Here is a 26,732-nt window from a genome sequence, read left to right as displayed (position 1 = left end):
GGCTGGATGAGAGCATGGATGTAGCAAATGTCGCAGAATTGCCTTGCATACATCAGATTTATTTCAGAAGACAACTTTGTTGAGGAAATATTATTTTGCAAAGCACTGGAAGGTAGGACCACAGGAAGAGACATTTTCCAAGTTTTAGGTGAGTACATCATCTCAAACGGACTTGACTGGTCTCGTTGTGTGGGTGTGTGTTCAGATGGGGCAGTGGGGCTATGACGGGCAAAGAAAGCGGAGTGACAGCTTCGATCAGGCAGAAGGCCCCAAATGTAGTGGCAACGCATTGCATGTTCAATCGGGAGGCACTTGTACACATCATTAAAAAAAAAATTGCAACAGGGGGGTCCCCGCCAGAGGATAATGCTATATGGGGGTCTTTGCATGGCAATGTTTGGGAACCGCTGGGTTAGATAACTCTGAAACCAGCTAATGGCGTTATGACCGAAATGAGACACCAACATAACATTAGACAGAAGATGAAAATCCTTCTCAGATAAGATGGAAAGAACCAACACCGGTGTGATTTTGGTGACAGTACAACTATCTTGGACAAAGTTTTAGTGGGGGTGGCGTGCCAAATCAAACCAACACCTGGTCTTCCACATGTGGAAGCCCCTCTTTAGTTTCTCACCTGCTGAGCCCAGAGTAAAATGTTTTAGTGTGCAGAAGCTAGAGGGGGACAGCAAACACCAGTGTGATTTTGGTGGGAGTACAACCACCCTTGACAAAGTTATAGTGGGGGTGCCAAACCAGGCAGCTGCACCACCCTCTACACTCTAAGTGATGATGTCACGCTCTCTAGCCCTGAAGAGTCCATCCCATAGACAATCATTATATAATCTACAACGTCCTGCACATTTACCAAAATGTAAACGTTGATGAGTGAGAAACTCTAAAAGATATCAAAAAGCTGAATACAAATGTAATAGCTGAATGTTTTGTGACCGTTTCAAAGTTGGAATGAAGTCTGTAGCTGAAAGTATTCTGAAGGAGCAGCATTTTAAACACAGTGTAGGTAAAAGAGGATTTGAAGGATACTCCCATTGGGTTACATTGTACAAATAAAAGTTTAAAAAGCGGTATATTTTTTAAAAGTATAAATGTCAAAAACAAGAAAAGTCATAGCACACATGTCCTGAAGGAGCTGAACTCCCTCCTGGCTGGTCTACCTGCATGTGCCATCCGACCTCTGCAGCTCATCCAGAATGCAGCGGCTCGTCTGGTCTTCAACCTTCCCAAATTCTCCCACACCACACCGCTCCTCCGCTCCCTTCACTGGCTTCCAGTAACTGCTAGAATCCACTTCAAGACACTGGTACTTGCGTACCATGCTGTGAATGGATCTGGCCCTTCCTACATCCAGGACATGGTTAAACCGTACACCCCAGCACGTGCACTCCGCTCTGCATCAGCCAAACAGCTCGCTGCACCCGCACTGCGAGGGGGACCCAAGTTCCCGTCAGCAAAAACACGTGGGTTTGCTATCCTGGCTCCAAAATGGTGGAATGAGCTCCCCATTGAAATCAGGACAGCAGATAGCTTACACATCTTCCGACGCAAACTGAAAACTCATCTCTTTAGACTCCACTTCGAGCGATAGAATTACTAACAAAGCACTTATATACTAATAAAGGGCTGGCTTTCTAAATGCCAGTTGAGTAGCACTTGAAATGTTTGGCTCTATGAAACCTGATGTACTTATATGATTCTGTTTTCTTAAAGGTTGTATCTTCCTGGTCGAACGCACTTATTGTAAGTCGCTTTGGATAAAAGCGTCAGCTAAATGCAATGTAATGTAATGTAACATTTTAGTATTTGAATGGTCTCTGTAGCTGAAAGTATGCTGAAGTAGTTAGACGGCGAAATCTGGTTGAAATAATCAATCAATCAACAACTTTATTAATCCTGCAAGGGGCAATTGGTCGTGAGCAGTTTATGTCATGTACACAGGCAGGAACATACAGGAAGAAAGCACAATAATAAGATGCGGAAGAATAAAGATTTGAAGAACAATAGTTGAACAGCATTCACACTAATAAGTATGTTGAATAGTAGACTGAGTGTGGCTTCACCAGTCACACAGAGTTACATTATTGCACATCATGTGAACAACATCTTGTTCTTTTTCCTTTCTTAATTCTGAGAGCCATGTTCATGCTCAACTCTGACTGCATTTTACACATGTCTTCACAGCCCTCCACTTTAAATATAATTCACTGTAGTTTGCCACATATTAATTGTCCTAGTGTTTTAGTGTTTTAGCTTTTAAGGTCTTTTACATTTAAATGTGTCGTAAATACTTATTTAAATTTTCTTTATATTTTGTACCTACTATGGCAACTTATTTTCTTAGATTGTTTATGTTCGTACCACCAGACACCAAAGCTAATTCCTTGTATGTGTCAAAGTATCTGGTAATAAACTTGATTCTGATTCTGATGCACGTCTGCTTGTCCTAAAGCCTCTGCTTTGCACTGGTGGTCTCGGGGGGGGGGTCAGGGGTCAAATCATGTTCAAACTAAACGTCTCTTGGATGTTCCTGCTGTTTTTGGTTTCAATAAAGGAACAAAAAAACATTTCAGGAAACTTCAATGAAACTGGTTGTTAGAAAACCTGAAGTTTTGAACTAAGATGTGAATTTGAGGTTAACTAATGGATCAGTTCATTGATTGATGTGAATAAGAGGGTTTTAATCAGCCACCGTTTAACATTTGAAAGACTTCATTAGATTGATCTTTGTCATTTTGAATCAGGATCTTTATAATAATGATTAAATAATAACTCCAGAGAGGCCAGAGATGCTCCTGCTGTGAAGCACACCGAGTGGAGACATGTGGGGAAAAGCTAAAGAGCGTTTGTTGTTTTAATTCGGGGAAGCAGAGATCACAATAAGGTTTGTGTGTAATGCTGCTTTTACATAGAATGTGTTTTGGACTGGGTTTAATCTCATTAATCCATTAACATCTGTATATTTAAGAATAAGAAGTGAATAGTGCTGGGTGGGTTCCTGTCAGCTCTGAGTTCAATGGGCTGTGTCAGTCTCTTCCTCTTCAGCAGCTGCAGGTGGTTCCTGCTGTAACAGCTCAGAGTCTCTGCAGTCTGACTGAGGGAGGTTTTTGTACGACGACAAATCACTGTGTGAACACCCAAGCACTGTTTATGTAGTGGTAACTCTGACAGTAATAAACTGCTGCATCTTCAGCCTTCAGTCCAGTGATGGTCATAGAGAAGTCAGAGCCGCTTCCACTGCCACTAAACCGAGGTTCTGTTCCTGATTCACGTGTACTCGCATATCTTATCAGGAGCTTTGGAGGCTGTCCAGATTTCTGTTGATACCAGGACAAACAATGAAAATTGCCATATATGTAAACATCAGGGCTGGTTTTACAGGTGAGAGTGACGGTGGATCCTGGAGCAGACGTCTCGACTGCAGGCTGAGTCACAGTCACCTGACCGCTGCATCCTGCACACAAAAACAGATGATTGATTTCTCAGCAGAAAGAAAGGAGAGGAAAGGCAGCACATGATGTTTGAAATGTTGCTGAGTGAATGAACCTGTGAAACAGCAGCAGGCCAGCGTCCAGATGAGGATGGTGATGAGAGTCATGGTGCTTTCTGCTGACTGACAGATGTGAGTCCTGCAGTGTTGAACTCACAGGACTATAAACCTTCTCAGTTCACTGGAGGATCAGCTGACCATGCAAAGCCTCCTCTCTATGGAAATGATGTCTCTGCTCTCAGCACACTGAAGGCAACGTGGGACACGAAACCAGGAGGAACACTGTCTGGATTTACACCATCTATCATCTGAATGGAAGAACAGATTTATATCAGGAGTGGAGATGAGGATTTGAGTTTGTCTCCACTGTGGTTGGTATGATATGTCTGTTTGTCTGACATTAACATACATGCAGAGATTCACTGTAGATAAATAACATGTTTCAGTTCTGTTTCAAATACATTTGTTCATAACTATTATTTCAAAGCCTCATGTTCATTTAACCGTGTAGAAACTAATATAAAACTGACAAAGTTAGTTGTGTAGCAGACTGTAATGGTTTCTCTGCCAGGTGTAGAAAAGTGATGAAAAATGACATAAATCATCTTAATTCTTCCAGATATGTAATCCATATCTTTAGAAAAGCTTTGTTGATTTAAAAACTGTATATGTGTCTCTGTTATCAGTGAGATCAGGGAGCTCTCTCAGGTATACATGCTTGTTGACAGTGCAGGAGGTTTTTGTACGGCCACTCAATGAGTTTGTATCACTGTGGTACACTTTTGGTGGAGGAACCAAACTCATCGTTAACTGTAAGTACCACAGATTTGAATTTTCTAACAAAAAACATTACATTTCCTTTTGCATCAGAATATGATAAATCAAGACATTATTTTTGGATAATTTACATTATGTTGATATTTTTTAAATCTATAAAGCTTGTCTGAAGAATTTAAAAACATTAAACAAAGTTAGTTTTATTTAAAATTGAAGAAGATGTTACGGTGAATTATATGTACGTTTTACTTTTCTTTTTTAATAAGATATAAACACATTTTTAGCTCACAATTGACCAAAGAACAGCTGCTATGTCATAACATCTAATTGTGATTTTCATTTTTATATTTATATATTTTAACATTCAACAAGTGTTTCATATCAAATCTGCTGAGGATCCGTTAAAACAAATGAAAGTGTGTTTTTGTACATTCAGAGTCGCTGCAGGGTGCGTTCACAGTCCGTTAGTTTCAAAGAGTTCAAAGGAAGTGAAACAAACAGATGACAAAGTCTTCAACTGTAGAAGATGTTACTTTTTGTTTTTCTTAACAGTAAATGATTGCAGAGATTAGTTATTCATTCTGAAACATTGTAAAGCAGAGATAAAGCTTTTCATATAATGATCATTACATGAACACCTTCATTACGTTGCATACTTTCATGTAACTCTTCAGGAGTTTGGATGAGTGCCAAAGAAGAAGATTGATTATTTTAAATGGCAGAATGATATAAAGTATCACCGTTTGATTTGATGAATGAAACCCTCGTGTTCTCCCATGCCTCAGCTCCTCTTGTGATCACAGCTCATGCTCACAGCTGACCCCCACTTTCTCTGTCCTGTACCTTCAATGTATAATTCTTGTTCTGATGAGAGCTACAGAATAACACTCTAACTCCAAACATCAAGTTTAACATTTTATTTTATTTATCAAACCCTCATTTCCTTCCTCATTCTGTTTGTTCTGGAACTATTTGAATGTTTTTAAAATATGTTTTATTGTTTTATGTCCTACATATTTGTATGTTGCATTGTTGGAGGAGCCTTGGGCTTTTCATTGGCTTATCTACATCGCCATGTGCAATATGTGCAATATGTGCAATATGTGCAATATGTGCAATATATACCTGGCTGCTAAATCCTCAGAACTGTTACAGGATGTGTATTTTGCAAATTGTGTAACTTTTTATTTCATTTTTTATTATATTATAACTTTTTTTTACTTGAATACTTTTGTATGCATGCTTCTTCGTAACATGAAGCTGTCTCTGGCTCTTTTCTGCTGTCACAGCGTGAACGTCCCCTCTGTGGGACTACTAAAGGTATTCTGACTCTGGTTCTGATTCACTGCAGCTACTGTGCATATGACAGTAAAGCCTCTGAATGTTTGAATGTGTCCTGTATGGACTCTGTCTCACAGCGTCTGTCCCTCAGTGGAAGTTCATCTGCTCCTTGTGTCTCTCTCCCCTGCAGCGGGCTCCATGCTCAGGCCCTCCGTCTCTCTGCTGGCCCCCTCCTCCTCTGAGCAGCTCTCTGGGGGCTCGCTCACGCTGGCCTGCCTGCTGACCGGCTACTCTCCTCAGGGAGCCGTGGTGAGCTGGGAGGTGGACGGCACACAGGTGACAGAGGGGGTCCTGAGCAGCTCGGAGGAGGAGAAGAGCGGACTCTACAGCAGCAGCAGCAGCCTGAGCCTGAGCCAGGAGCGCTGGATGTCAGGAGAGCTGTACTCCTGCAAGGTCCTCCATCATGCCCACAGCCAGACCCAGTCCCTCCACAGGAGCCAGTGTGAGGGCTAGAGGGGCCGCTGGAGCCCAGGAGAACACATGCTGCTCTGATCATCAGGAGCTTTAATGTTTGGAGAGGGAAGTGAAGCTTTGTGTGGCCGAGAACAACACTGCTGTAAAGTGTTGGACAGCAACAACTTAGAGAGTGATGTGTGAAGCTCAGCAGAGATGAGAGTGTGCTTAGTAACTGTCATGTTGATGATTCAGGATGTTCCTAATAAAGCTTTCTCTGATAAATAACATGATGAAGTGTTTGGTGTTTTATTTAAAGTAGTGAGACATTCAAAGGTTTTATAACATTCTGCACTTCTATCAGCAGAACAAGATAAAGCTTTGGATATTTATTTTTTAAGTGGCAATGAAATTGATGTGGTGGTGAAGGAAAGTTACTACACTGTTTTATCGTGATTAAGAATTTGATCCTGATGTGAACTTGATTTTTAGTGAGGCAGAAAGTTTATGGCTCATAAATAAGATCAGCCTTTAATCTGAGCTGAGAGTAGATGTTTAGATTTTCAAGTATTTATTTTTTCAACATAGTGTGAATATGGAGTTAGTGTTTGGTGAAGTTCCTGTCAGCTCAGTGTTCAGGGTGACATTAATATAGTTTAAACAGGGTGTTGAAGAGTGTCTGTGAGTGTGTTTCAGCTTTATCTGGATTCATGGTGGTTCTGCTTGATGACTCTTGTGTTCACTGGACCAGTTCTCCTCCTCTCAGTCTCTTCACCTCTGCAGCTGCAGCACGACGCTTCACTTCAGACTGAAGGAGGTTTTTGTACGGCTCTAAATCACTGTGTGAACGTGCCATCACTATGGTAGCCCAGACAATAGTAATCTCCTGCATCAACATCCTTAACGTTACTGATGGTTAAAGTGTACTGAGTACCAGATCTAGTACCACTGAATCTAGGCTCAGTTCCAGAGAACAGAGTTGATGATGAGTGTATAAGAAGTTTAGGAGCCTGTCCAGGTTTCTGAAGATACCAACTGAGACGACCACCAATATTAGAGCTCCCTGTAGCGCTGATGGTCACAGTCCCTCCAGGACTAACAGTCTTGGATGTGTCAGTCTGAGTCAGGAAATTGTTGGCAGAAGACTCTGAAATGAGAAGTGAAATGTTAGATAACCAACAACATGGAGCAGCAGTTTAAATGATAACAGAAAGAGTTAAAGACAAAGCACATTGGATGCAAACATGAAAAGAAAAGACAAACATTGAACCACACATACATTACTCCTATCATTTCAGATGATACATTTTCAAAGTCTCTCACCCTGACACAGAAAGCCCAACATGACAAGCAGAGTTACTGACAACATGATCTCCAGTTTTCAGGATGAGTGCAGGAACACGGTTCAGACTCTACGTGACACAAGACCTTAAAGCTGTGAGGAGCAGTGAAGCATTACAATCATGCAAATGACATTTCACACGTCACACAGACACCTGTCCTTGAGAAACCAAAATGCAGTTGAGGTGAGTTTTAGTTACGGTTTAACATCTCTTGAACATCATTTGGTCATTCAGAGTCACTCTTAAATGTGAGGGTAATGCTCTTCTATGTACGTTCTTTTCTTTGCAAACATCTTTCCTTGTTTCCACTTCTTTCTTAAGTCTCTCATGAACAGTTTAACAGTTCCCCTGCTGGTAAATCGATCTACATTGAACTCAATATCCACTGAGTGTTTGATTCTCTAGGATGTCCCTTCTTGTTATCAAATCCACTGAATAGAGACACAGCATGCCATGCAACAGAGAGACATCTAATATCTAACAGGTCTGTCCAGACTGGATGATTTTAACTCAATGAGGGGGCCACATAGAGAAACACATACAAAGGGCTGGGCCACTCACTAGAGGTGAGGTATTTTGCCTCATAAATTAAGTTATGAGTTAAATCAATCAAATGTAGGTAAATCATGCTTGTTACTTGAATATGATTTAAGAAGAAAAGCTCACAGCTCTCCATAGAGTTTCATTTATTTTGTTATAAAAAGTGTTGGCAGCTAATTCCTTAAACAGAAGCCTCAGATTGCTTAAGATAAGGGGAAATATGAAGTATATATTTCAAGCTTGTTATGCAAATAAGTTATTGAGCTTTTTTTATCAACTAAGATTTGTTAGAAATAGTTTTCAACTTAAATGTATTTGAAAAGTGGGCTTATTACCTCATGAATACTACTATGTAATATATGTCAACATATATATTTAAGAAGTATAATATAAGACAAGCTCAAGTTTCAGGTGTGGGCCATATTCCATTATACTTTTAGAATTTAATGAGGGCCAATACAAATGTACGAGACACCCCTGATCTATGCATTGTATTGTATTGCCTGGTTAATAAATGTGCAACACAGTACTAGTCACATAGTGTCACACTGTAGACCCTGTTTTACATTAATCTCTCATCAGAGATGACCTTTTTCTCTTAGTGACTATGTATATAATTGAACATCTGGATTAGGAAAGGGGAACATTTGAGTTCCACTTCCCCTCTGACTGGGGCTCATGTAGTTTCTGTACGTTTGTGCCGGCGGTGCGTATCAGAACCTCAGGTCAGGTCACAGCTCAGCACTCTGTACGCTGTTTCATACCAGGGAGTTTCTTGAATGACTACATGAGGCCCACATTAGCTCCCATACAGCAGTCACTTCATGCATCTTCACCTCTTGGTGGTGGGAGTGACTTTCATTTCAAATCCACTACAGCTCCGAGACAGAGAAATAAAACATAGCTACTGAATGTAAACTATTTGATATGAAGAAGAGTTTGAACATTAAACTAAACTAACCCTATTTCTGTAAAGGCTGGCTAATGCACTCTCTGTAGACTCAAATCAGTATCTCACCCTGGATGTAGACTACCAGTACCAGCAGTAAAACCAGCAATAACCTTATTTAAAAACTGGATAATTGTGCATCAAGCCCAACAAATCTTCTCTGAGAGTTGTCTGTGTTACATCTGCATGAAAAACAACAATGCTGCCCTCTTGAGTCCAAACAGGAGTATGTAGAGACATTTGAATCTTTCACATCATGCACTGAATCTGAGATACAGTGACATAAAAGTCCCTTCTTTATCGGAGCAAAGTTCTCTTGTGAGTCTTTATCGCTTTGCAGTCGCCCTGTATAACAATCTAGAGTCTGTCTGGGTCTCTTTGTAGTTGTTTTGCCTCTTTATGAAGTCATTTAGCACTTCTTTGTGGCGTCATGCCTCTTTCTCATCATTTTGCATTTCTTTTTGGACTTGTTGGGTCTATTTTCTCCTCTCTCTCTTTGCTCATTTTGTCTCTAAGTTGCATCGTGCATCTCTTTCCATGGCTTTATAAGAAATGTATTTAACCTTTATTTAACCAGATGAAAACATTGAGACAAAATCTCATTTACAATGCTGACCTGGCCAAGAAGGCAGCAACGCTACACGTTCTTACACATAACACAGACATTTAAAATACAGAGAACACAACTAAGTAAAGAAAAGACGAACAGCAGTCCCTACATTGAGCACATTAGGGACAGTAAGAAAGGTACACTACTTATTACTGCAAGAGCAGCTGGTGGTAAGGACCTCAGACAACTTCAATTTAAAACAGGCTATAGGGACAAGAGCCATCAGTTTGAGACTTGATTGAAGGTCATTCCAAGACCAAGGACCAGAATAAAAAAGACTCCTTTTCCCAGCCTCAGTCCACTCAGCAGGAACCTTGAACCGTGTCCAGGCACTGGGTCTGAGGTTGTTAGAGTCACAAACTGGAGCAAATCTGGCACATATGTACAGTGGAAGCTTTCCTAAAATGGCTTTATACAATAATAAAAACCAATGCTGCATCCTACGCATACTAAGTGAGGACCATCCAGTTAGGCTATACAGTTTGCAATGATGAGACCTAGAGGTGCATTTGATATATAACGCAGTGCAGCATGGTAGAGAGGGTCAAGTTTGGCCAAAACAGTGGGACAGGCAAATCTATAGATTGTATCACCGTAGTCAAGCTGGGACAGGAATAAGCCAGAGACCAACCTTTTACGGGAAGAAGTTGAAAAACAATGTTTAAGTCTGTAAAGGAAGCCAAGAGTGAATTTCAATTTCTTAGTTAGAACTTCAATGTGGTGTTTAAAGTTTTAGATTTCTGTCCAACCAAAAGCCCAGATATTTGTATGTATCGACAAACTCAACGCCAGTAAGGGTGTCAATGGAGAGGCAAGAGGACGCTGACTTGGGAGCAAAAAGCATTGCTTTGGTTTTCTTACCGTTCAATAGCAGTTTAGAATCAAGAAGCGTATGCTGCAGGTTGATAAAATCAGATTTTAAATTGGAAACGGCCATATCCAGAGAAGGAGCACATGAGTATAAAATAGTGTCATCAGAATACATATGATAAGTTGAGAATTGCATCTGATTACAAATATTGTTTACATATAATAAAAAGAGCAAGGGCCCCAAAATAGAGCCCTGTGGAACTCCCTTCTCCAGGGTGACAGGCTCAGAGACAGTACTACCCAACCTGACGCATTGAGTATGGTCGGTTAGATCAGTGTTTTTCAAAGTGGGGGCCCCGACCCCCCGGGGGGGACGCCAGGGGGGTCACAAAAAGTTTGAGGGAAACAGGATTTTTTTTTTTTAAGTTTGATTATTATTTATTCTTTTAGATGTTATTAATAACTACATATCTATCAATCTATGTGTCCTTTGATGCCAATCTTTTCATATTTTTTGTTTTTGAATCGCACGTCCTCCCTTCAAGCCAATCAGAATCGAGATGCCACTACTGAGAGTGAAAATCTGCTCAGCTTTTGGAGCAAGTGAGAGCTAGTGAATGTTTCGCTCGGGAGCTGGATGAGAGCACAGATGTAGCAAATGTCGCAGAATTGCCTTGCATACATCAGATTTATTTCAGAAGACAACTTTGTTGAGGAAATATTATTTTGCAAAGCAATGGAAGGTAGGACCACTGGAAGAGACATTTTCCAAGTTTTAGATGAGTACATCATCTCAAACGGACTTGACTGGTCTCGTTGTGTGGGTGTGTGTTCAGATGGGGAAGTGGGGCTATGACAGGCAAAGAAAGCGGAGGGACAGCTTCGATCAGGCAGAAGGCCCCAAATGTAGTGGCAACGCACTGCATGTTCAATCGGGAGGCACTTGTACACATCATTTAAAAAAAAAATTGCAACAGGGGGGTCCCCGCCAGAGTATAATGCTATATGGGGGTCTTTGCATGGCAAAGTTTGGGAACCGCTGGGTTAGATAAATCTGAAACCAGCAAATGGCGTTATGACCGAAACGAGACACCAACATAACATTAGACAGAAGATGAAAATCCTTCTCAGATAAGATGGAAAGAACCAACACCGGTGTGATTTTGGTGACAGTACAACTATCTTGGACAAAGTTTTAGTGGGGGTGGCGTGCCAAATCAAACCAACACCTGGTCTGCCACATATGGAAGCCCCTCTTTAGTTTCTCACCTGCTGAGCCCAGAGTCAAATATTTTAGTGTGCAGAAGCTAGAGGGGGACAGCAAACACCAGTGTGATTTTGGTGACAGTACGACCACCCTTGAGAAAGTTATAGTGGGGGTGCCAAACCAGGCAGATGCACCACCCTCTACACTCTAAGTGATGATGTCACGCTCTCTAGCCCTGAAGAGTACATCCCATAGACAACCATTATATAATCTACAACGTCCTGCACATTTACCAAAATGTAAACGTTGATGAGTGAGAAACTCTAAAAGATATAAAAAAGCTGAATACAAATGTAATAGCTGAATGTTGTGTGACCGTTTCAAAGTTGGAATGAAGTCTGTAGCTGAAAGTATTCTGAAGGAGCAGCATTTTAAACACGATGTCGGTAAAAGAGGATTTGAAGGATACTCCCATGGGGATACATTGTACAAATAAAAGTTTAAAAAGCGGTATATTTTTAAAAAGTATAAATGTCAAAACAAGAAAAGTCATAGCAGACATGTCCTGAAAGAGCTGAAGATTGTAATATTTGAATGGTCTTTCTAGCTGAAAGTATGCTGAAGTAGTTAGACGGCGAAATCTGGTGGAAATAATCAATCAATCAACAACTTTATTAATCCTGCAAGGGGCAATTGGTTGTGAGCAGTTTATGTCATGTACACAGGCAGGAACATACAGGAAGAAAGCACAATAATAAGATGTGGAAGAATAAAGATTTGTAGAACAATAGTTGAACAGCATTCACACTAATAAGTATGTAGAATAGTAGACTGAGTGTGGCTTCACCAGTCACACAGAATTACATTATTGCACCTTAAGTGAACAACACCTTGTTCTTTTTCCTTTCTTAATTCTGAGAGCCATGTTCATGCTCAACTCTGACCGCATTTTACACATGTCTGCACAGCCCTCCACTTTAAAATATAATTCACTGTCGTTTGCCATATATTAATAGTCCTAAGTATTTTAGTTTTTTAGCTTTTAAGGTCTTTGTATATTTATATTTGGTGTAAATACTTATTTATATTATCTTTATATTTTGTACCCACGATGGCAACTTATTTTCTTAGATTGTTTATGTTCGTACCACCAGACACCAAAGCTAATTCCTTGTATGTGTCAAAGTATCTGGTAATAAACTTGATTCTGATTCTGATGTACGTCTGCTAGTCCTAAAGCCTCTGTTTTGCACTGGTGGTCTCAGGGGGGGTCAGGGGTCAAATCATGTTCAAACTCAACGTCTCTTGGATGTTCCTGCTGTTTTTGGTTTCAATAATGGAACAAAACAACATTTCAGGAAACTTCAATGAAACTGGTTGTTAGAAAACCTGAAGTTTTGAACCAAGATGTGAATTTGAGGTTAACTAATGGATCAGTTCATTGATTGATGTAAATAAGAGGGTTTTAATCAGCCACAGTTTAACATTTGAAAGACTTCATTAGATTGATCTTTGTCATTTTTAATCAGGATCTTTATAATAATGATTAAATAATAACTCCAGAGAGGCCAGAGATGCTCCTGCTGTGAAGCACACCGAGTGGAGACATGTGGGGAAAAGCTAAAGAGCGTTTGATGTTTTAATTCGGGGAAGCAGAGATCACAATAAGGTTTGTGTATAATGCTGCTTTTACATAGAATGTGTTTTGGACTGGGTTTAATCTCATTAATCCATTAACATCTGTATATTTAAGAATAAGAAGTGAATAGTGCTGGGTGGGTTCCTGTCAGCTCTGAGTTCAGTGGGCTGTGTCAGTCTCTTCCTCTTCAGCAGCTGCAGGTGGTTCCTGCTGTAACAGCTCAGAGTCTCTGCAGTCTGACTGAGGGAGGTTTTTATACGACGACAAATCACTGTGTGAACACCCAAGCACTGTTTATGAGGTGGGAACTCTGACAGTAATAAACTGCTGCATCTTCAGCCTTCAGTCCAGTGATGGTCATAGAGAAGTCAGAGCCGCTTCCACTGCCACTAAACCGAGGTTCTGTTCCTGATACACGTGTGCTCACTGATCTTATTAAGAGCTTTGGAGGCTGTCCAGATTTCTGTTGATACCAGAACATACGTTGACCATTGCTATCTACGTAAACATCTCTGCTGGTTTTACAGGTGAGAGTGACGGTGGATCCTGGAGCAGACGTCTCGACTGCAGGCTGAGTCACAGTCACCTGACCGCTGCATCCTGCACACAAAAACAGATGATTGATTTCTCAGCAGAAAGAAAGGAGAGGAAAGGCAGCACATGATGTTTGAAATGTTGCTGAGTGAATGAACCTGTGAAACAGCAGCAGGCCAGCGTCCAGATGAGGATGGTGATGAGAGTCATGGTGCTTTCTGCTGACTGACAGATGTGAGTCCTGCAGTGTTGAACTCACAGGACTATAAACCTTCTCAGTTCACTGGAGGATCAGCTGACCGTGCAAAGCCTCCTCTCTATGGAAATGATGTCTCTGCTCTCAGCACACTGAAGGCAACGTGGGACACGAAACCAGGAGGAGAACTGTCTGGATTTACACCGTCTATCATCTGAATGGAAGAACATATTTATATCAGGAGTGGAGATGAGGATTTGAGTTTGTGTCCACTGTGGTTGGTATGATATGTCTGTTTGTCTGACATTAACATACATACAGAGATTCACTGTAGATAAATAACATGTTTCAGTTCTGTTTCAAATACATTTGTTAATAACTATTATTTCAAAGCCTCATGTTCATTTAACCGTGTAGAAACTAATATAAAACTGACAAAGTTAGTTGTGTAGCAGACTGTAATGGTTTCTCTGCCAGGTGTAGAAAAGTGATGAAAAATGACATAAATCATTTTAATTCTTCCAGATATGTAATCCATATCTTTAGAAAAGCTTTGTTGATTTAAAAACTGTATATGTGTCTCTGTTATCAGTGAGATCAGGGAGCTCTCTCAGTGATACATGCTTGTTGACAGAGCAGGAGGTTTTTGTACGGCCACTCAATGAGTTTGTATCACTGTGGTTGACTTTTGGTGGAGGAACCAAACTCATCGTTCACTGTAAGTACCAGAGATTTGAATTTTATAACATAAAACATTACATTTACTTTTGAATCAGAATATGATAAATCAAGACATTATTTTTGGATATTATACATTATGTTGATCTTTTTTTACATCTATAAAGCTTGTCTGAAGAATTTAAAAATATTAAGCGAAGTTAGTTTTATTTAATATTGAAGAAGATGTTACGGTGAATTATATGTACGTTTTACTTTTCTTTTTTAATAAGATATAAACACATTTTTAGCTCACAATTGACCAAAGAACAGCTGCTATGTCATAACATCTAATTGTGATTTGCATTTTAAGATTTATATATTTTAACATTCAACAAGTGTTTGATATAAAATCTGCTGAGGATCCGTTAAAACAAATGAAAGTGTGTTTTTGTACATTCAGAGTCGCTGCAGGGTGCGTTCACAGTCCGTTAGTTTCAAAGAGTTCAAAGGAAGTGAAACAAACAGATGACAAAGTCTTCAACTGTAGAAGATGTTACTTTTTGTTTTTCTTAACAGTAAATGATTGCAGAGATTAGTTATTCATTCTGAAACATTGTAAAGCAGAGATAAAGCTTTTCATATAATGATCATTACATGAACACCTTCATTACGTTGCATACTTTCATGTAACTCTTCAGGAGTTTGGATGAGTGCCAAAGAAGAAGATTCATTATTTTAAATGGCAGAATGATATAAAGTATCACCGTTTGATTTGATGAATGAAACCCTCGTGTTCTCCCATGCCTCAGCTCCTCTTGTGATCACAGCTCATGCTCACAGCTGACCCCCACTTTCTGAATGTATAATTCTTGTTCTGATGAGAGCTACAGAATAACACTCTAACTCCAAACATCAAGTTTAACATTTTATTTTATTTATTAAACCCTCATTTCCTTCCTCATTCTGTTTGTTCTGGCACTATTTGAATGTTTTTAAAATATCTTTTATTGTTTTATGTCCTACATATTTGTATGTTGCATTGTTGGAGGAGCCTTGGGCTTTTCATTGGCTTATCTACATCGCCATGTGCAATATGTGCAATATGTGCAATATGTGCAATATGTGCAATATATGCAATATGTGCAATATGTACAATATGTGCAATATGTGCAATATGTGCAATATGTGCAATATATACCTGGCTGCTAAATCCTCAGAACTGTTACAGGATGTGTATTTTGTAAATTGTGTAACTTTTTATTTTATTTTTTATTATATTATAACTTTTTTTTACTTGAATACTTTTGTATGCAAGCTTCTTCGTAACATGAAGCTGTCTCTGGCTCTTTTCTGCTGTAACAGCGTGAATGTCCCCTCTGTGGGACTACTAAAGGTATTCTGACTCTGGTTCTGATTCACTGCAGCTACTGTGCATATGACAGTAAAGCCTCTGAATGTTTGAATGTGTCCTGTATGGACTCTGTCTCACAGCGTCTGTCCCTCAGTGGAAGTTCATCTGCTCCTTGTGTCTCTCTCCCCTGCAGCGGGCTCCATGCTCAGGCCCTCCGTCTCTCTGCTGGCCCCCTCCTCCTCTGAGCAGCTCTCTGGGGGCTCGCTCACGCTGGCCTGCCTGCTGACCGGCTACTCTCCTCAGGGAGCCGTGGTGAGCTGGGAGGTGGACGGCACACAGGTGACAGAGGGGGTCCTGAGCAGCTCGGAGGAGGAGAAGAGCGGACTCTACAGCAGCAGCAGCAGCCTGAGCCTGAGCCAGGAGCGCTGGATGTCAGGAGAGCTGTACTCCTGCAAGGTCCTCCATCATGCCCACAGCCAGACCCAGTCCCTCCACAGGAGCCAGTGTGAGGGCTAGAGGGGCCGCTGGAGCCCAGGAGAACACATGCTGCTCTGATCATCAGGAGCTTTAATGTTTGGAGAGGGAAGTGAAGCTTTGTGTGGCCGAGAACAACACTGCTGTAAAGTGTTGGACAGCAACAACTTAGAGAGTGATGTGTGAAGCTCAGCAGAGATGAGAGTGTGCTTAGTAACTGTCATGTTGATGATTCAGGATGTTCCTAATAAAGCTTTCTCTGATAAATAACATGATGAAGTGTTTGGTGTTTTATTTAAAGTAGTGAGACATTCAAAGGTTTTATAACATTCTGCACTTCTATCAGCAGAACAAGATAAAGCTTTGGATATTTATTTTTTAATTGGTAACGAAATTGACGTGGTGGTGAAGGAAAGTTACTTCACTGTTTTATCGTGATTAAGAATTTGATCCAAATGTGAACTTGATTTTTAGTGAGGCAGAAAGTTTATGGCTCATAAATAAGATCAGCCTTTAATCTGAGCAGAGAGTAGATGTTTAGATTTTCAAGTATTTATTTTTTCAACATAGTGTGAATATGGAGTTAGTGTTTGGTGAAGTTCCTGTCAGCTCAGTGTTCAGGGTGACATTAATATAGTTTAAACAGGGTGTTGAAGAGTGTCTGTGAGTGTGTTTCAGCTTTATCTGGATTCATGGTGGTTCTGCTTGATGACTCTTGTGTTCACTGGATCAGTTCTCCTCCTCTCAGTCTCTTCACCTCTGCAGCTGCAGCAGGACGCTTCACTTCAGACTGAAGGAGGTTTTTGTACGGCTCTAAATCACTGTGTGAACGTGCCATCACCATGACCACCCAGACAATATTAATCTCCTGCATCAACATCCTTAAAGTTACTGATGGTTAAAGTGTACTGAGTACCAGATCTAGTACCACTGAATCTAGGCTCAGTTCCAGAGAACAGAGTTGATGATGAGTATATAAGAAGTTTAGGAGCCTGTCCAGGTTTCTGAAGATACCAACTGAGACGACCACCAATATTAGAGCTCCCTGTAGCGCTGATGGTCACAGTCCCTCCAGGACTAACAGTCTTGGATGTGTCAGTCTGAGTCAGGAACTTGTTGGCAGAAGACTCTGAAATGAGAAGTGAAATGTTAGATAACCAACAACATGGAGCAGCAGTTTAAATGATAACAGAAAGAGTTAAAGACAAAGCACATTGGATGCAAACATGAAAAGGAAAGACAAACATTGAACCACACATACATTACTCCTATCATTTCAGATGATACATTTTCAAAGTCTCTCACCCTGACACAGAAAGCCCAACATGACAAGCAGAGTTACTGACAACATGATCTCCAGTTTTCAGGATGAGTGCAGGAACACGGTTCAGACTCTACGTGACACAAGACCTTAAAGCTGTGAGGAGCAGTGAAGCATTACAATCATGCAAATGACATTTCACACATCACACAGACACCTGTCCTTGAGAAACAGAGAGAGAGAGGAGGTGGAGGAAGTAGAGGCTACATCTCCCTGTGGACTCATGGAGAACATGTAGAAACTTTCTGTTCCTCAACTCTCTGCTGTTTCTGTCTGTTCAGTTTACCAAAGGCCTCTGTGCTTAATAAACAAATATAAGAGATATACTTTATTGTCCCAGCAGGCTGCCCTCTGCTGGCTGTCCAGGTTCAGAACAACTTCATATTGATGTGAGATTGAATCTGTTCTCCCCCTTTAGCTCTTTTCCTGATCCCTTACTTGGTGCAGGGACAACAACCTACAGACCCCCCTCAGCTGTCAAGGACTCCTTGTCTTCGTTGGCAAATCTTTTATCTCAACTAGACTACAAGGAAATAGTGCTACTTGGAGATTTCAACTGGGACTGGTTAACTACAGTATCAGAGGATTTTAAAAACCTTTGTATCTCTTTGAATGTTACTCAGATTGTTGACGGTCCTACTCGCCCTAACATTAAGTTCCCAAATAAATCCTCCCTAATTGATCTCATCTTAACTAATGTTCCCCATAAATACTCATCTGTGGGAGTATTTGCAAATGATCTGAGTGATCACTGTGCTGTATCCACAATGAGGGACACTAAAGTTCAAAAGGTTAAACCTCGCATTATTATTAAGAGAGACATAAAACATTTTGTGGAGCAGGGTTTTCTCCACGGTCTGTTTGGTTTTCATTGGGAAAGAATCGATCTGTGTGATGATGTAGAAACTGCATGGTCTTATTTTTATCTTGGTATTATGAATTATGGATGGAAATGCACGCCTGCGTACATTTAGAGTGAAGGGACGAGACAATCCTTTGTTTTCTGCTGAACTGTCCAGTCTCCTGCATGAGAGAAACAAGGCCTGGGCAAAGGCTAGGAAATCAGGCTCAGAGGTAGAATGGCTGCGTTTTAGGCAGCTAAGGAACAGCTTCACATCACAAATCAAAAGTGCTAAGTCCAAGTATTATCTGTCAGTGCACAAAGAACCTGAATAATCCTGGAAAATGTTGGAAAGCCATAAAATCGATGAAATCCGTAATGAGCTCCGTGCCTTACAACAGCATCTGGCTCTATATCGGACAGGGCCACTATGCTAAATTGTTTTTATGAGCATTTTGTGTCCTGTGGCTCTCTGTTTGATTCTGTTTCTAACTCTGCTTCTGTGAACACCCCAATCCGTGACTCTGAACAATGTGGTCTGGAAAGTCCTTTCACTTTTACTCCTTTTTCTATTGAAGCCGTTCATGAAGCCTTATCCAAGTAAGATCCTAAGAAACCGGCTGGCCCGGACAACGTAGAACATTTCTTTTTAAAGATAGCTGCAGATTTTATTGCTCCACCTCTTACTTCTCTTTTTAACCTCTCCCTCAACACGAACACAATTCCAAAAGTATGGAGCAGCTTATATCCTGCCTTTGCTAAAAGGAGGGGAGGCTACTTTATTAAATCATTATAGGCCCATCTCTAAATTGTCAGTTCTGGCGAAGGTGCTCGAACGCCTAGTGAGTGAAAAGGAAAAGGAGTTTTTATGTAAAAATGACATCCTGTCTAAACATCAGTCAGGCCTCAGAAAGCAACATAGCACCATCACTGCCACAATGAAAGTGGTGAATGATGTGGCGAGTATTTTAGATAAAAAGCAGAGTTGTGCAGCTCTGTTTATTGACCTGTCCAAAGCGTTTGATACCGTCGATCATCGCATCTTGAAGCAGAGGCTACTCAGTATTGGCATATCCAGCCATGCAGTGGGGTGGTTTGTGAACTACCTCTCTGAAAGGTCCCAATGTGTTCACTTTGATGGGCTGTCTTCTGAGTGGTTAAACATTACTAATGGTGTTCCTCAAGGTTCTGTTTTAGGTCCACTTTTATTCTCCATCTACATCAGAAGTTTAGGTGAAAATGTAGATGGAGCCACTTTACATTTTTATGTGGATGATACCGTGATGTATTGTGCAGGTCCCTCCATTCAGGAGGCTGGTGTTAAATTGCAAGCAGTTTTTAACATTATTCAGACTCAGCTCTCTGAGCTAAAGCTTCTTTTAAATGTCGATAAAACCAAGGTAATGCTCTTTTCAAAAGCTAAAAAGACACCATAGCCTGTTTTACATATTGTAACTACGCAAGGAATAAAACTTGAAGTGGTTACCTGTTATAAATACCTTGGTATCTGGCTTGATGATTGTCTCACTTTTAAACTTCATGTCAATAACCTTCTTAAAAAACTGAGGGTTAGGCTAGGTTTCTTCTACAGGAACAAGTCCTGTTTCTCATTTGAGGCCAGGAAAAGGCTAGTCACTGTGACCTGTTTACCTGTGCTGGACTATGGTGATCTGATCTATATGAATGCACCTGCCCACCTGATCAAGTTAGATGCTGCCTATCACAGTGCTCTGAGACTTGTGACAAACTGTAAAGCATTAACCCATCACTGTACCCTGTATGCAAGGGCTGGTTTGCCTTCACTAACTGTACGGAGGCTCAGTCACTGGTACATTTTCATATACAAAGCCATGTTAGGGAAACTTCCATCCTACATCTGCTCCCTGATCTCACGGCGAATTGTAAGTGGCTACTGCCTGAGATCGCATGCTGTGGTTTTATTAAATGTGCCAACTGCTAGGACTGTCTTAGGGAAGATGGCTTTTAGATGTGCAGCTCCACTGTCTTGGAATAGTCTGCAAATTAAATGGAAACTGAGCGATCTGATGCCACTAAATGTTTTTAAAGCTCGGTTGGATGCTACTCAATCGGAAGCTGTTGGTACCTGTTCATGTGGATAGTTATTTTAAATTGTAATCCCTGTAATGATGCTGTGAGATGTCCTTTTTGATGTTCTGTTTATGTTTCTATGTTTCATGTGGAACCTACTTGAGCAGGTCTCCCTTGAAAGAGAGATCAATGATCTCAAGGGGATACACCCGGATAAATAAAGGCTTGAAATGAAATGAAAACCTGGAGCTAAACGCTCTCAATCAGCCCCACTGGCCCCCATCACTCTGTGGGACTCCCCAGTCTCTGCTGTGGAGTCTTTCTGCTTCCTGGGCACCATCATCACCCAGGACCTCAAGTGGGAGCAGCACATCAGCTCCATAATCACAAAAGCCCAGCAGAGGATGTTCTTCCTGAGGCAGCTGAAGAGCTTCAACCTGCCTAATACAATGATGGTGAACTTCTACACCTCCATCATGGAGTCCATCCTCACCTCCTCCATCACCATCTGGTACGCTGCAGCTAGCCGAGGAGCAGGGCTGCAGCCGAGGAGCAGGGCTCATCATCTGCTCTGCAGAGAGGGGGGTCGGCAGCAATCTGCCCTCCCTCCTTCACCTGCAGGCCTCCAGGACCCTGAGGCGGGGAGATAGAGTCCGACTAATGCACTAATATTTTGCACATTCTATGGACAATGTTGCACTAATGTACATTCTCAAACATTGAAGTGACTGTTATTTTGTATATTGATTGTTGTGTTTTTATTTAGGTCTTAATGTGTGCACATGTACAAATGTGTCTTTGATTCTGTATATATATATATAAAATATACACACATATTTTAATATACATTTCTTTTATATTCGGGATTTTGGGAAATGTTACTTCGATCTCTCTGTCTGTACACACAAACTGGAAGATTGACAATACAGTTGGCTTTGACTTTGACCCCTACCACCCTGGACACAAACTGCTCCACCTTCCCATCTGGTAGAAGGCTCCATCAGGACCAGAACTCTCTCCATCAGGACCAGAGCCTCTCTCCATCAGGACCAGAGCCTCTCTCCATCAGGACCAGAACCTCTCTCCATCAGGACCAGAGCCTCTCTCCATCAGGACCAGAACCTCTCTCCATCAGGACCAGAACCTCTCTCCATCAGGACCAGAACCTCTCTCCCCCTGAACAGCTTCTTCCCCTCCGCTACCGGCCTCATCATCTAGTCCTAAAGCCTCTGCTTTGCACTGGTGGACTCAGGGGGGGTCAGGGGTCAAATCATGTTCAAACTAAACGTCTAACCACAGTTTAACATTTGAAAGACTTCATTAGATTGATCTTTGTCATTTTGAATCAGGATCTTTATAATAATGATTAAATAATAACTCCAGAGAGGCCAGAGATGCTCCTGCTGTGAAGCACACCGAGTGGAGACATGTGGGGAAAAGCTAAAGAGCGTTTGTTGATTTAATTCGGGGAAGCAGAGATCACAATAAGGTTTGTGTATAATGCTGCTTTTACATAGAATGTGTTTTGGACTGGGTTTAATCTCATTAATCCATTAACATCTGTATATTTAAGAATAAGAAGTGAATAGTGCTGGGTGGGTTCCTGTCAGCTCTGAGTTCAGTGGGCTGTGTCAGTCTCTTCCTCTTCAGCAGCTGCAGGTGGTTCCTGCTGTAACAGCTCAGAGTCTCTGCAGTCTGACTGAGGGAGGTTTTTGTACGACGACAAATCACTGTGTGAACACATAAGCACTGTGGTAACTCTGGCAGTAATAAACTGCTGCATCTTCAGCCTTCAGTCCAGTGATGGTCAGAGAGAAGTCAGATCTGCTTCCACTGCCACTAAACCGAGGTTCTGTTCCTGATTCACGTGTGCTCGCAAGTTTTATCAGGAGCTTTGGAGGCTGTCCAGATTTCTGTTGATACCAGGACATACAATCATAACCATTACTAACACCGCAGCTGGAATAAACAGTTGAGCTGGTTTTACAGGTGAGAGTGAGGGTGGATCCTGGAGCAGACGTCTCGACTGCAGGCTGAGTCACAGTCACCTGACCGCTGCATCCTGCACACAAAAACAGATGATTGATTTCTCAGCAGAAAGAAAGGAGAGGAAAGGCAGCACATGATGTTTGAAATGTTGCTGAGTGAATGAACCTGTGAAACAGCAGCAGGCCAGCGTCCAGATGAGGATGGTGATGAGAGTCATGGTGCTTTCTGCTGACTGACAGATGTGAGTCCTGCAGTGTTGAACTCACAGGACTATAAACCTTCTCAGTTCACTGGAGGATCAGCTGACCATGCAAAGCCTCCTCTCTATGGAAATGATGTCTCTGCTCTCAGCACACTGAAGGCAACGTGGGACACGAAACCAGGAGGAACACTGTCTGGATTTACACCGTCTATCATCTGAATGGAAGAACAGATTTATATCAGGAGTGGAGATGAGGATTTGAGTTTGTCTCCACTGTGGTTGGTATGATATGTCTGTTTGTCTGACATTAACATACATACAGAGATTCACTGTAGATAAATAACATGTTTCAGTTCTGTTTCAAATACATTTGTTAATAACTATTATTTCAAAGCCTCATGTTCATTTAACCGTGTAGAAACTAATATAAAACTGACAAAGTTAGTTGTGTAGCAGACTGTAATGGTTTCTCTGCCAGGTGTAGAAAAGTGATGAAAAATGACATAAATCATTTTAATTCTTCCAGATATGTAATCCATATCTTTAGAAAAGCTTTGTTGATTTAAAAACTGTATATGTGTCTCTGTTATCAGTGAGATCAGGGAGCTCTCTCAGTGATACATGCTTGTTGACAGAGCAGGAGGTTTTTGTACGGCCACTCAATGAGTTTGTATCACTGTGGTGGACTTTTGGTGGAGGAACCAAACTCATCGTTCACTGTAAGTACCAGAGACTTGAATTTTCTAACACAAAACATTACATTTCCTTTTGAATCAGAATATGATAAATCAAGACATTATTTTTGGATATTATACATTATGTTGATATTTTTTTTAATCTATAAAGCTTGTCTGAAGAATTTAAAAATATTAAGCAAAGTTAGTTTTATTTAATATTGAAGAAGATGTTACGGTGAATTATATGTACGTTTTACTTTTCTTTTTTAATAAGATATAAACACATGTTTAGCTCACAATTGACCAAAGAACAGCTGCTATGTCATAACATCTAATTGTGATTTGAATTTGAATATTTATATATTTTAACATTCAACAAGTGTTTGATATAAAATCTGCTGAGGATCCGTTAAAACAAATGAAAGTGTGTTTTTGTACATTCAGAGTCGCTGCAGGGTGCGTTCACAGTCCGTTAGTTTCAAAGAGTTCAAAGGAAGTGAAACAAACAGATGACAAAGTCTTCAACTGTAGAAGATGTTACTTTTTGTTTTTCTTAACAGTAAATGATTGCAGAGATTAGTTATTCATTCTGAAACATTGTAAAGCAGAGATAAAGCTTTTCATATAATGATCATTACATGAACACCTTCATTACGTTGCATACTTTCATGTAACTCTTCAGGAGTTTGGATGAGTGCCAAAGAAGAAGATTCATTATTTTAAATGGCAGAATGATATAAAGTATCACCGTTTGATTTGATGAATGAAACCCTCGTGTTCTCCCATGCCTCAGCTCCTCTCGTGATCACAGCTCATGCTCACAGCTGACCCCCAGTTTCTCTGTCCTGTACCTTCAATGTATAATTCTTGTTCTGATGAGAGCTACAGAATAACACTCTAACTCCAAACATCAAGTTTAACATTTGATTTTATTTATCAAACCCTCATTTCCTTCCTCATTCTGTTTGTTCTGGAACTATTTGAATGTTTTTAAAATATGTTTTATTGTTTTATGTCCTACATATTTGTATGTTGCATTGTTGGAGGAGCCTTGGGCTTTTCATTGGCTTATCTACATCGCCATGTGCAATATGTGCAATATGTGCAATATGTGCAATATGTGCAATATGTGCAATATGTGCAATATATACCTGGCTGCTAAATCCTCAGAACTGTTACAGGATGTGTATTTTGTAAATCGTGTAACTTTTTATTTTATTTTTTATTATATTATAACTTTTTTTTACTTGAATACTTTTGTATGCATGCTTCTTCGTAACATGAAGCTGTCTCTGGCTCTTTTCTGCTGTCACAGCGTGAATGTCCCCTCTGTGGGACTACTAAAGGTATTCTGACTCTGGTTCTGATTCACTGCAGCTACTGTGCATATGACAGTAAAGCCTCTGAATGTTTGAATGTGTCCTGTATGGACTCTGTCTCACAGTGTCTGTCCCTCAGTGGAAGTTCATCTGCTCCTTGTGTCTCTCTCCCCTGCAGCGGGCTCCATGCTCAGGCCCTCCGTCTCTCTGCTGGCCCCCTCCTCCTCTGAGCAGCTCTCTGGGGGCTCGCTCACGCTGGCCTGCCTGCTGACCGGCTACTCTCCTCAGGGAGCCGTGGTGAGCTGGGAGGTGGACGGCACACAGGTGACAGAGGGGGTCCTGAGCAGCTCGGAGGAGGAGAAGAGCGGACTCTACAGCAGCAGCAGCAGCCTGAGCCTGAGCCAGGAGCGCTGGATGTCAGGAGAGCTGTACTCCTGCAAGGTCCTCCATCATGCCCACAGCCAGACCCAGTCCCTCCACAGGAGCCAGTGTGAGGGCTAGAGGGGCCGCTGGAGCCCAGGAGAACACATGCTGCTCTGATCATCAGGAGCTTTAATGTTTGGAGAGGAGAGTGAAGCTTTGTGTGGCCGAGAACAACACTGCTGTAAAGTGTTGGACAGCAACAACTTAGAGAGTGATGTGTGAAGCTCAGCAGAGATGAGAGTGTGCTTAGTAACTGTCATGTTGATGATTCAGGATGTTCCTAATAAAGCTTTCTCTGATAAATAACATGATGAAGTGTTTGGTGTTTTATTTAAAGTAGTGAGACATTAAAAGGTTTTATAACATTCTGCACTTCTATCAGCAGAACAAGATAAAGCTTTGGATATTTATTTTTTAATTGGCAATGAAATTGACGTGGTGGTGAAGGAAAGTTACTACACTGTTTTATCGTGATTAAGAATTTGATCCTGATGTGAACTTGATTTTTAGTGAGGCTGAGAGGATGGCTCAGATATAATATCAAGCATAGATTTTTCTCCAGGCTAAGAGTAGAGTCCTTTATTTCTAAGCATTGTTTGATTCAACATATTAGTGTGAATAGTTAGTGTTTGGTGAAGTTCCTCTCTACTCAGCGTTCAGGGGTCTGTGTCAGAGATTACTTTATGTTATGCAGGTGTTAGTAGAGGTACTTTCTTTTCTTTGCAAACATCTTTCCTTGTTTCCACTTCTCTCTTAAGTCTCTCATGAACAGTTTAACAGTTCCCCTGCTGGCAAATCGATCTACATTGAACTCAATATCCACTGAGTGTTTGATTCTCTAGGATGTCCCTTCTTGTTATCAAATCCACTGAATAGAGACACAGCATGCCATGCAACAGAGAGACATCTAATATCTAACAGGTCTGTCAAGACTGGATGATTTTAACTCAATGAGGGGGCCACATAGAGAAATACATACAAGGGGCTGGGCCACTCACTACAGGTGAGGTATTTTGCCTCATAAATTAAGTTATAAGTTAAATCAATCAAACGTAGGTAAATCATGCTTGTTACTTGAATATGATTTAAAAAGAAAAGCTCACAGCTCTCCATAGAGTTTCATTTATTTTGTTATAAAAAGTGTCTGCAGCTCATTCCTTAAACAGAAGCCTCAGATTGCTTAAGATAAGGGGAAATATGAAGTATATATTTCAAGCTTGTTATGCAAATAAGTTATTGGGCTTTTTCTTATCAAGTAAGATTTGTTAGAAATAGTTTTCAACTTAAATGTATTTGAAAAGTGGGCTTATTACCTCATGAATACTACTATGTAATATATGTCAACATATATATTTAAGAAGTATGATATAAGAAAAGCTCAAGTTTCAGGTGTGGGCCATATTCCATTATACTTTTAGAATTTGATGAGGGTCAATTAAAATGTACGAGACACCCTGATCTATGCATTGTATTGTATTGCCTGGTTAATAAATGTGCAACACAGCACTAGTCACATAGTGTCACACTGTAGATCCTGTTTTACATTAATCTCTCATCAGAGATGGCCTTTTTCTCTTAGTGA

General features: G+C 40.8%; 1 gene segment (V, D, J or C); it reads left to right on the top strand.

The window, feature by feature from the left end:
• Positions 1-15,831: 15,831 nt before the first annotated feature.
• On the top strand, positions 15,832-25,228 carry LOC307046484 (Ig heavy chain C region-like). The segment is given in 4 exons: positions 15,832-15,859; positions 16,049-16,360; positions 20,808-21,051; positions 24,853-25,228.
• Positions 25,229-26,732: the final 1,504 nt, after the last annotated feature.

This window comes from Notothenia rossii, assembly GCF_949606895.1.
Source record: "Notothenia rossii genome assembly, chromosome: 7".
In the NCBI taxonomy this organism is placed as follows: Eukaryota; Metazoa; Chordata; class Actinopteri; order Perciformes; family Nototheniidae; genus Notothenia; species Notothenia rossii.
The sequence above is the reverse complement of the archived record's forward strand: the minus strand, read 5'-3'. Positions and strand labels throughout refer to the sequence as shown.